This window comes from Arvicola amphibius, chromosome 11, assembly GCF_903992535.2.
Source record: "Arvicola amphibius chromosome 11, mArvAmp1.2, whole genome shotgun sequence".
Lineage (NCBI taxonomy): Eukaryota > Metazoa > Chordata > Mammalia > Rodentia > Cricetidae > Arvicola > Arvicola amphibius.
The window spans coordinates 94013303-94024622 of NC_052057.2; the positions used below are offsets into that span (position 1 = coordinate 94013303).

Below are 11320 nucleotides of genomic sequence, written 5' to 3' on the forward strand. Positions count from 1 at the left end.
GTTTACCAGTCGTTTTCTGTTTTTGTACAGCCCAAATGGTCAGTGTCTGTTTTTCATAGCACCTTATACATCCTTCCCAGAAACATGAGTTGGCTTATGGTCCGAGACTGCAGGAATGTTAATCTGGGATTAATGTTAATTCCATTGCTGCAGCAGATCACAACCCACAGAGTCACTGCTATATTGGCCACATTTGGCCTCAGCCTCCTCTCTCTTCTTCTGTCCCTATGCATTCAACCCGTCTCGTGCTTTGTTTTACCTGAGATAGGATTCCAATTCCTAAGAACTGAACATCTGACTCCTGAAGAGGCCAATTAGGATGCCTTGATTCTGGAGTAGTAATAGTCACATTTTTGCCTGTGTCTAGTAATCCTTCCAAATATGGAAAGCTTCATGAATTTGCATGTCGTCTTTGCATAAAGGCCAAGCTAATCTTCTCAGTATTATTCCAATTTTAGTTTATATGCTGCCAAAGTGAGCACCAGTTATGCTTAACATGTTATCTCTATTCTTATCTCCTGAGCATTACGAGAAAATCAGTCATGATGAGGCTCTCTGACTAGGGCAGGGCATGCCACTCACTGCTGAGCAGCAGAGAAACACTCGGATTCCCCCTGAAGATATGTTCAATGGAGTCTTAGTGCTGCTGGGTCACTTCAGGTGGCATCCTCCAACAAAATAACCGATAGTACCATTCCAAAAAGATGCACATTTTGACATTATATCTCTCATCTATAAATTAAAAATTCACACGTCTTCTCTTTCTCTAAATCAGCAGAGACATTTTTAACAGAGACGGGCAACATGTCTAGGAAGCTCAGCTATGCCCATATTTGACAATTCTTCAGGATCATAACCAGAAAGAAAGGTCGGTCACTATTTCTACCAAGCAAATCTGTTTGTACGTGCACGCATGCGCGCACAAGCACACACAGCACACATAATTGTAAAATGGACTCAAACATTCAAAGACTTGTCTACAATTATAGGCTAGAAGTTATTTGTTATTGTATTTACATTACAATATCCACAATATTATGGAAATCTACCTGAATACTTCATTATTTATATTTCATAAGAAATTTTAGGAATAACTTTCCCTAGACACTCATTTGCTTGTCAGCTTTCATGGTGGTGTTGTATACTCGTATGTGAGTGTCTCTTTTTAATATTCCTAAAGTTTCAGTTTTATTTTCAAATTTAAAGCTGCCTCACATTAACTTTGGCTAAGGATGTGCTCTAAGGCCCTGCCCTAACTCCGGGTTCAAGAGTTGTCTTCTCCCTTTATTTAAACAATTTTGCATTATTGTATCTACTTTGGTTCATTTAAATGCTATATATTCTTATTCTTTTCTCCTGTCTAACCTCATACTAGTATTTGAATGTTTTATTTTAAAATGTGCAAAAAAAACATAAGCATAAATCCTGGTGAATTTTTTTAAGATAAAACCCACTATAACACCAGGACCAGGTTTGAGCAAATCACCACCCACAAAGCTTTCTTCCCTCTCCAGTACTCCCACACCCACGGTGGCCATCGTACCTCTCCATCACTCCCACACCCACGGTGGCCATTGTCCCTCCCATCACTTCCACACCCACGGTGGCCATCATGACTCCTAACAAGCCTGGTTAGCTTTGCACGCCCTCTTCTTTATACAAAAGGAATCATATTGCAGCAACAATGTTTTGAAAATATCTGTTTGTTGTATTCATTTGTTTGGCTCTTTTTGCTGATATCCAGCGCTCTGAGACGTGTCATCTCATCAGTCACGGGTTGCTTAGCAACGTGTCTGGGAAGTCATCCTCTGACTTCCTCCACCAGATCTCAGCTTCAGGCAGCTGAGAGGTCGTCCTCACTCCTAAATGCTCCTCTGCTAACAGCATCTTCTCTTTTTCCTGAACTTTTAAAATATTGGAACAAAATAAATTAATGTATCTTATTCACCTAAGTGTTCATCAGGAACACTTACAATAGTACCAAGTTGTTTTTCGAATATTTTCTCTGCTTCTAGACAATAAATAGCCCATGTCTCTTAGATTCTGTCTTCTTAGATTTCTTAGATTCTACTTTCACTGCAATGAGTAACTATAACGATTAATGTTAATATAACTATAGTATAACCATAATGGTTAACTATAATGGTTGATGTCAAGTTGGTTGTCATCCAGACTGTACTTAGAATCACCTGGGAGACTGGTCTGGCACACTTCCACAAGTGTTTGTGAAGGCATTTCCAGAGGATATTAATCTTCAAACATGTAAAGATAAACTTTGTATAAACCCCAAATACACATTGTCATACTCAACAGCCAACAGCGTCCTGCCATCAGTATTTCCTTTGCACTCCCAGCAGTCCCTTCCTTTATTTTTCTTTGCTTTAAATCAAATCCCAGAGCTCAGCCCAGTGTGGCACACGTCTGCAGCCTCAGCTACTTAAGAGGCTGAGACAGGAAGACACTTAAACTGAGGAGTCTGAGGCTAGCCCAGGCTACAGAGTGAGAAAGAGCTTAGCTTAAAACGACAACAAAACTAGCAATAAATGTGCTGGGCACACAGGAAGTGGTGCTCAGGGAATCCCACAGAAGAGCGGGAGGAAGGACTGTGGGAGCCAGAAGTGCCAAGGACACCACAAGAAAACCCACAGAATCAACTAACCTGGGCTCACAGGGGCTCACAGAGACTAACCCGCCAACCAGGGAGCCTGCATGGGACTGACCTAGGCCCTCTGCACACATGTTACAGTTGTGTACCTTGGTGTTCTTGTGGGACTCCTAACAGTGGGAGCAGGGGTTGTCTCTGACTCTGTTGCCTGCTTTGGGGGTCTTTTGTTACCACTGGGTTGTCTCATCCAGCCTAAAGAGGAGGGATGGTACTTATTCTTACTGCAACTTGAAGTGTCATGTTTGGTGATATCCATAGGAGGCCTGCCCTTTTCTGAAGCCAACTTGTAGATTGGAGGGCAGAGTTGAGAGGAGAGGAGGGAGGGGGAAAAACTGTGGTCAGATGTAAAAATAAATAAATATTAAAAAATAAAATAAATGAGTCTGGGAAGACAGTTCATAGGTGAAGTGCTGGCCACACAAGCGTGAGGACCTGGGTTCATATCCCCGGCACCCACACAAAAGGCAAACATGGTAGTTCATGCATGTAATACCAGCATTGGAGAGGCAGAGAAAGGAGACTCTCTGGGCCTTGCTGGTCAACAAGTCTCACCAAACTCAATTTAGTGAAGAACCCTGTCTCAAAAATTAGGGTGGTGTAGTGGGGGGAGCTGTGGGCCAGTTTCCCGCCGCCCTGCTCTCGCATGCATAGCTTTACACGCGAAATATCAACACACAAACTGTATTCTTTTAAATACTGCCTGGCCCATTATTTTCAGCCTCTTACTCACATCTTGACTAACCCATATCTAATAATCTGTGTAGCACCACAAAGTGGTGCCTTACCAGGTAGATTCTAGCGTACGTCCATCTTGGGCTGGAGCTTCATCGCGTCTGGCTTCTCTCTCTGAGGAGAGGCGTGGCATCTTACTGATCCTTCTACCTCACTTCCTCTTCCTGTTCTGTCTACTCCACCCACCTAAGGGGCAGTCTATCAAATGGGCCAGGCAGTTTCTTTATTAATTATCCAATGAAATCATCAGATAGATAGAAGACACACCTACATCATTTCCCCTTTTTCTGTTTAAACAAAAAAGAAAAGCTTTCACTTTAACATAGTAAAATTACATATAACAAAACAGTTATCATGCAAAAATTACAGTTACAATATTTATATCTACTTTATCTTTTATCATAACATAGGAAAACAACTATAACTATCTATCTATTCTTCAGCTCCATCAAAGACTCCAGAAGGACACAATATTACCTAAGTAAATAAGAAATATGCAATTTCCAAACTCTAGAAATGATAGAGACATCTCGCTGCCTGGACAGTCACCCAAAGTTCTTTTTTATTGTTGGGGCATCTATCTTCGGCCTATAGGGTATCCAGCAGACTTTCCCATGAAGCAGAAAATTTCAAAGACAGTTCAGTCACTATCTGCTGTGTCCTGCAGAATGTCTCGCAGACTCTTTCATGAATCAGGAACCCAGAGAGATCATCTCACTTATAGGCAAGTTCGGCAGTCCTCTCTCTGAGGGTTCTCTGTGTCCAGTTTATGCAGTAGTCCAGGCAAGAACAATTTCTTGCCCAAATGGCTATCAAACTCCATAAGTAGCCTCTTCGATGCCCATCTTCCTCTTGAAGTAGATTGGTGCTGCCAGGAGCAGACATGTCTCATTGTCATGAAAAGTCCTAAGTTATTAAGACATTTAAAATGCAATATTCTGTAGTCTTTGGAAGATAGGAAGTATGCCTATCTAACTGAAATATATCTCTATATATCTAGAAAATCTAACTAACATGACTACAAGCTTAACTATTATCAATGATTATTCATTAACAACCTATATTTCCTAATTATACATTACATTTTTAAATGAACTACACAATCACGATACCTTAATCAAGATCAGACATACATATACATATAACAAAATTGACCTTAAAATCCATACCAATGCAAATTATTCATATCTATATCATATCCCCCTTTAAATGTAAAAGAACATTTATAAACAATATTTGGGAACATGGGCGCAGTTATTTCTCTCCAAACTGCTTCCTGCTGAATGGGGACGCTGTTAATCAGATCTTTCATGGTGTAACCTGTGTGCCAGGTTCATCTCAGTCATCAGTTGGGTGAAGTAATTTTCTGAAGGTGTTCACAGCAACCTTTCAGGAGGCCGTGGTCTGTCATACCATATTGGGATAGAAGCAATCCACAGGGTTTCATTTTCTGTAAAAACAAAAGAAACTTCTTTCCAAAGCATCATGTCCTTAGATCCAAATCCTGAAGTCAAGGTATTTTCAAAATATCTATGTTGAATTAGTTCAGCAGTATTTATAAACAAATATCTTTTAGCAGCTGTTGCTTCTTCCCCAGCATTCAAACAATTCAAAGAGAGAATAATAGCATACAGTATCAAGATTTTCTGTGTATTTTCCATCTTTATGTGGCTTTACTTTAACTTCTGGTTCTTTTATTTTTACTTTTTGAGACAGGTTCTTTTTATATCTTTGTCCTGGGATAACTCTGTAGACCAGGCTGTCCTTGAACTCTCAGAGATCCATTTGCCTCTGCTTCCCAAGTGCTGGGATTAAAGGTGTGCTCTACAACACCTTGAACTCACAGAGATCTGTCTGTCTCTGCCTCCCAGGCATTCGGATTAAAGGTGTGTGCTACCACACCTTGAAGTCACAGAGGTCAATCTACCTCTGCCTCCCAAGTGTTGGGATTAAAGGTGTGTACACCACAAACTACTCTCTTTCTTTTTTCTTTGTTTTTTAAGAACTTTAACCTTTAGCCTGCATATAATTTTAACACACTGTAAACCATTTAGAGGTTTTCTTTGTCTTTGAATCTTTCTTACTGTATATTTCTCTTTTTCTGACCACACGAGTCTTTAATTTACCAAGCAATATAAGTAGGATTAAAGCCGTGGCTTTGACAGCTAGATCCAGCCCATTCCTTAGCTTTCTACGATTCCAGCCTTGTGGCTGAGGTACGGGCTGTAGCCATGTTTATCACCACAACTCTGTGGCCGTTCAAGGTCCCTGCCAGCAAGCAAGCTGCAACAGTGTTAAACAACAATCAAAAGCTCCATAGTCAGGACTGCCTGCTTGAAAGAGTCAGAGTTTGCCCTGGCAGGACGGCCCAGAAAGCCGGCATTTTAAAACAGCACAACTTTTTTCTTGCTACAGCTGAAAACCAAAAAACATGCATTCAGCTTTTCATCAACACCTTTTAAGTGGCAGGACTTCTTAAAAGAGCTGCAGGGTTTTGCAGCTAAAGCTGAGTCAGGAAGCCTCTCTTAGATGAGAGTGCTTGCTTGCCAGACCCAAAAAATAGAGCTTTACTCTATTCTTTCCCAAGCTTTCTCAAGCTTTCTGCAGATTCAGTTATCCACGTGGGCGCCATTCTGTAGTGGGGGGAGCTGTGGGCCAGTTTCCCGCCGCCCTGCTCTCGCATGCATAGCTTTACACGCGAAATATCAACACACAAACTGTATTCTTTTAAATACTGCCTGGCCCATTATTTTCAGCCTCTTACTCACATCTTGACTAACCCATATCTAATAATCTGTGTAACACCACAAAGTGGTGCCTTACCAGGTAGATTCTAGCGTACGTCCATCTTGGGCTGGAGCTTCATCGCGTCTGGCTTCTCTCTCTGAGGAGAGGCGTGGCATCTTACTGATCCTTCTACCTCACTTCCTCTTCCTGTTCTGTCTACTCCACCCACCTAAGGGGCAGTCTATCAAATGGGCCAGGCAGTTTCTTTATTAATTATCCAATGAAATCATCAGATAGATAGAAGACACACCTACATCAGGGTGGAAAGCAACTCAGGAAGACACCCAGAGTCAACCTCTATACACATGTACACCACACACACACACACACACACACACAACACGGACACGTACCAGAATAAACAAACATGAGATGTAGCCTGCACACCTACCATTTCTCCTGTAAACAAGTTCCATCTGCCCAGGGTTCAGAGTCAGTGCCGGGACCAGTACTGCATGTCTCCACACTGTCACACAGCGTGTTCGTCCCACACAGACCCACGTGGCAGCCCAGTACAGCCTGACCTCCAGGCAGCTCAGACTTAAAGGCCAGACCGTAAACGTTCGGCTCTATGGGCCAGTCCCTTGCAGCAGCACTCCTTCAAGCTATTGCACCATAAAAGCAGACACAGACCTTATGTAAACAAATGTGCACAGCTATGAGCCAATAAAACTTTATTTACAAGCGAAGGCTACAGAAGGAGAAAAGGTAATCATGGGGTATAGTCTGGGGACATTTCCTCATCTACTCCCAATACTTAGGAATGATCCCATAAGAGAAAACTACCATGAGAATTGAACAGACCCCACCTAAATCGTGATTCTCCAATTAGATATACTCTTAGCTAGAGAAACAGGCATGCTGACAGGACCTCTATCTCTTCGCCTGAAAGTTTAAGAAGTCAGCAATCACTATCCTCAGCCCTAGTGGATTCCAGCCTCCTGTAGTACATCTTGAGCTATGGGAGATGCATTGTCTGAGGCAAAAGAAAGCCTGAGATTCACAAAAGGACACTGTGTACTTATTCTAAGAACAGAATTTAGGCTTCTAATGTTCTCAGAAATTTTCCACACCTTAATCAACGCCAGAACAAAAATAATGAGCTTTTGCAACAAAACATATCTCTCAGGAGGAGCAATCCATCCAGTAAAAATGACGGACTCTCGGGTGGCACCCAGAAGATTCAGACAGAGGAAAGAGAAGGGCGGTGAAGGAGGCAACTAAGAAAGAAGAGAAAAAACTGGGGTGCACGCCTTTAATCCCAGCACTCAGGCAAGCAGATAGCTGTGAGTTCAAGGCCAGCCCAGTCCATAGAGAAGTTTCAGAACTGCCTAGGCTGTTACACAGAGAAAGCCTGTCTCAAAAAAAAGAATAAAAGAGAAGAAACAGGGGAAGAAAGCATAGCTTCATGCATGTGTACTTTGGGTAACCCCTAAAAGTTTAATTGTTTTCTTTTACAGTTTGAAGCATGATTACTTTTAATTGGTATGTTAAATTCATTAACATTTTCTAAGTTGTCAATATTTTTATTTTTTTATATTTCACTATTTGGGCCCTGTCCAGATCTGTTGTATGTTTTGTTGTTGTTTTGGTTTGATTTGATTTGGTTTTATAATTATTTTTATTTCATAAATATATGTACTGTATTTACATTATTTCCCCCTCCTCCAACCCTTCATATCACCCCCCCTCAAATCATGGGTCTCTCTTTAATTTTTATTGTTATGCACACACACACACACACACACATTTACACACACATACATGTACAATTTACTGAGTCCATGTAGTGTGTATATGTTTTCAGGAATAATCACTTGGTATAAGATAACCAATTAGGGGTTTATCCTGGGGAAGACTAAATCTCCCTCTCTCAACAGTCTTTAATTGCCTGTAGCTCTCCCTCTAAGAGCGGGCGCCATGAGGTCTCCCCCATCCATGCTGGCATGTCAACCGGTGTCACTGTTCAGATCTTGTTAAGCAGCCCTGTCGCTGAGATTTCCTGGGTGTGGCTTCCATCTCCCAGCAGACTCCCGTCCTCTGGCTCTGACAACCGAACCCCCCTCTCCTATGCTGTCCCCTTAGCCTTAGGTAGAGGGGTTGTACCGTGGATCCATGCAGTGGGGCAGCGCACCCCACAACCAGTTGTTCTCTGCATTTTGACCAGCTGCAGCTTTCTGTAACAGTCTCCATCTGCTGCAAAAAGTGGCTTCTCTGCTGAAGGTGACAGCTACGCTTACACAAGGCCATCAGTGTGATCCCTAACTAAACTCAATTTTCATAAAGTCATACTGGGCTCCACCTCATCTGCCTTATAAGCCTCAGGCTTCCAAAAGCAAAGGCATATTTTGAAAAGCAGATGATGGGATTCAAATCCGACTATCGCATGTCCTGAAGCTACCACCGGCGTGCTCACCCAGAAGGCTCCGGGACAGAAGGAATCCCAAGACCACACGGGACTCAAGCAGGGATCACTTCTATCCACAGCCCATCCCTACCTTTATCCTTCTGCAAACTCCCCTTTGACCTCCTGACCTGGTCCCTGCCTTCCACTCCAGTTCAGGCAACTGAGTCCCTGGACCTGAGCTGAACCGAGAACTCAGCCTAAAACCCCAGATCCTCAGGAGAGCTTCAGTTCTCTGCAGGACTGACGTGCAGTTTCCCCCAGCCTTGCTACTGCTGATGGTGCTGAAGTCTGCCAGCCTGGCTCAGATCTCTGACCATGGTCACTAACAGAAACCCCCAACTAGAGGCTGCCTCACAGCCGCTCCTCTCTTCCTCCTAGACATCCAAATAGGGCTTCCACCTTAAAACCAATCCGCCTTAGTCCCACCTTTCAGGATCATAGTTCTTAAAAGATTTGTCACTTCCTGTCTCTGTCTCCCATTTGAATCCAAACCTGCGTACCTTGACAATTTCCTTATTGTAAAATTCAACAGGCTTTTTTTTTTTAGCCCTTAATTTCTCCCCTCAGCGGCCTTGACAGTGTTGGGCTGTTCATCTTCGGTGTCTCTGTCGGCCTCTCCGAGTGCCCCGCCACTTCTCAGTCTCTTCCTTTGTCTCCCACTCATCCACATCTAAGCCTTAAATATGAAGCCTACTTAGAAATTTTTAATTTATTCCTTTTCTCCCTTCACTGCCTCTCAGTGTTCTGGAAGTCAACTGTTTGCTGTAATAACTCTGTTTTATGCCTTAAATGTTATCTGCCAACATCCTTAGCCCTCTCATTAGAGGGATTTGGGATTTTGTTAATATACTCTAAAAGTATCTTTTATCTGCTAGTCACAGGCTGTTAGGTAGGGCATAGACATAGGCAAGGGATAGCTACCGAGGGGGGTAAACATCTCTGAAGATAAACTGTCATTCGGTCTGGGCCTGAAACATCCCAACCTCTCCACATCAGTGAAATCCTGATCAGTCAATCAACCTTTGCAGACACAGCTCTTTCCCAGGGATTCTCATTCAGAAGGAGAGAATCAATCACCACATGTGTGCCGTGGAACCTATGTGAACTCTGAAGTGCATGTGTGCAACACACAGGCACATGCATACACATGTGTGCACCTACACACATGCACACACACAAAAGAGAAAGTTTTATAATTTTACATACATACATACATGCACAAAAGAAAGTTTTGTAATGTTACATACATATATATTTATGTATACACACACATACATACACACATATACATATATATATATATATATATATATATATATATATATATATAAACTAGACCTAACCAGTACCAACTATCTCTGAGGAGATTTGCTGTTGCCTGCACCTGCACCACTCAGATGCTAAATATCTCTGACAGCATCTTTAGTGGGGTCTTTCCAGATGTCAGTGGAAGGCCCTCACTCAAAACCCTGTTCTATGTAGATCTTCCTGTCTAGATATAATAGCCTAACTATTCCCACTGAGCCCCAAAATATAAAACATGACATCACATTCATTTCAGAGGTCATTTGTCCACATGACAGTGAATGGAAGAAACACTGGTGGAAGGGGGTCGGGGTTGCAAGATCTCCCAGACGGATTCCTGCCACTCAAACGTCTGACTTTTGCCAGAAAGCCCCATGGAGAGGAATGCCATCACTGAGGATGTCTGCCAGGCTTCCCTTTGGGCGTTACTCCATCGTGATAACAACATCTGGCTTCCCTTTGGGCGTTACTCCATCATGATAACAACATCTGGCACTTCCATACAACCTCCAGTGAATCCGAGAGTCTTTGGATGATCTCATCCTCGGGGAAAATCAATACAGATCAGGAGGGATTTATGTAGGATCTGATCTCCTAATTCCTACTTTAAACCTCGACCTAGTTTTTCTGGCCACATAAAGGAAAAAAATCCCTCTGGATTTAGTGTTGTGTGCAGAGCCTCAAATCCACTGTGTTGCCCAACAAAGCACTCAGTAAGATCGCCATTTATTAACACATATCGCAACACCGAGCACGCTTCACACAGAGCAGTGCTGATTGGTGGCTACCGTTGTCACCACGCTCCAAGTGCCCCTTAGGAACACAGCCAGCTCCTAAGCCTGACTTTGCCTGAGCCCAAAATTCGTTCATGTCTTATTGTTACTGTTATTTTATCATAGTGTGTTCCAATATCAAATACCAGAATGGGGGGGGAAGCATTTTCCCGCCGGAAGGATGGTTTCTGTCACCAACACTGCTTCAGAAATGAAACAGGGTTTGCCCAAGCTGAGGAGTCTCTGCTCCGCAAGGCCTGCACCCCTCCCTCTCCTGTCTGTTTTGCTTTGTGTGGGAAGAGCTCCCCTCCACTCTGGCGAAGGGAACAAGTGCTCCCTGAGCTGCAGACAGGCAGCCGGCTTTCCAGTGTGTCTAATTACTGAAACTGCATGCTCAGCACAGGTGCTGTCTTGTCAGATTCACTTGAGGCTGTCTGTTAGAGTTTCCAAGTCCTGGAACCTTTGTCCATTCAAATCCCACCATCTTTTCCACTTAAGGCTTCGTCCCCCCAATCATCGATCCTTACAATAAATCAGAAACGAGACAGCCTCTGTGGGAAACACCTCAAGGGATAGCATTACATTCCAAAGGTGAGACCAGGGAGAAAACAAACAGCAGGTGTCATACGGTCCAAACTGGAAGACGAGGAT

General features: G+C 42.9%; 1 non-coding gene across 1 annotated transcript; it reads right to left on the reverse strand.

Moving 5' to 3' along the window:
• Positions 1 to 375: 375 nt before the first annotated feature.
• LOC119826980 lies at positions 376 to 482 on the reverse strand. The gene has a single exon (XR_005287533.1). It is a non-coding gene; the product is annotated as a U6 spliceosomal RNA (small nuclear RNA).
• Positions 483 to 11320: the final 10838 nt, after the last annotated feature.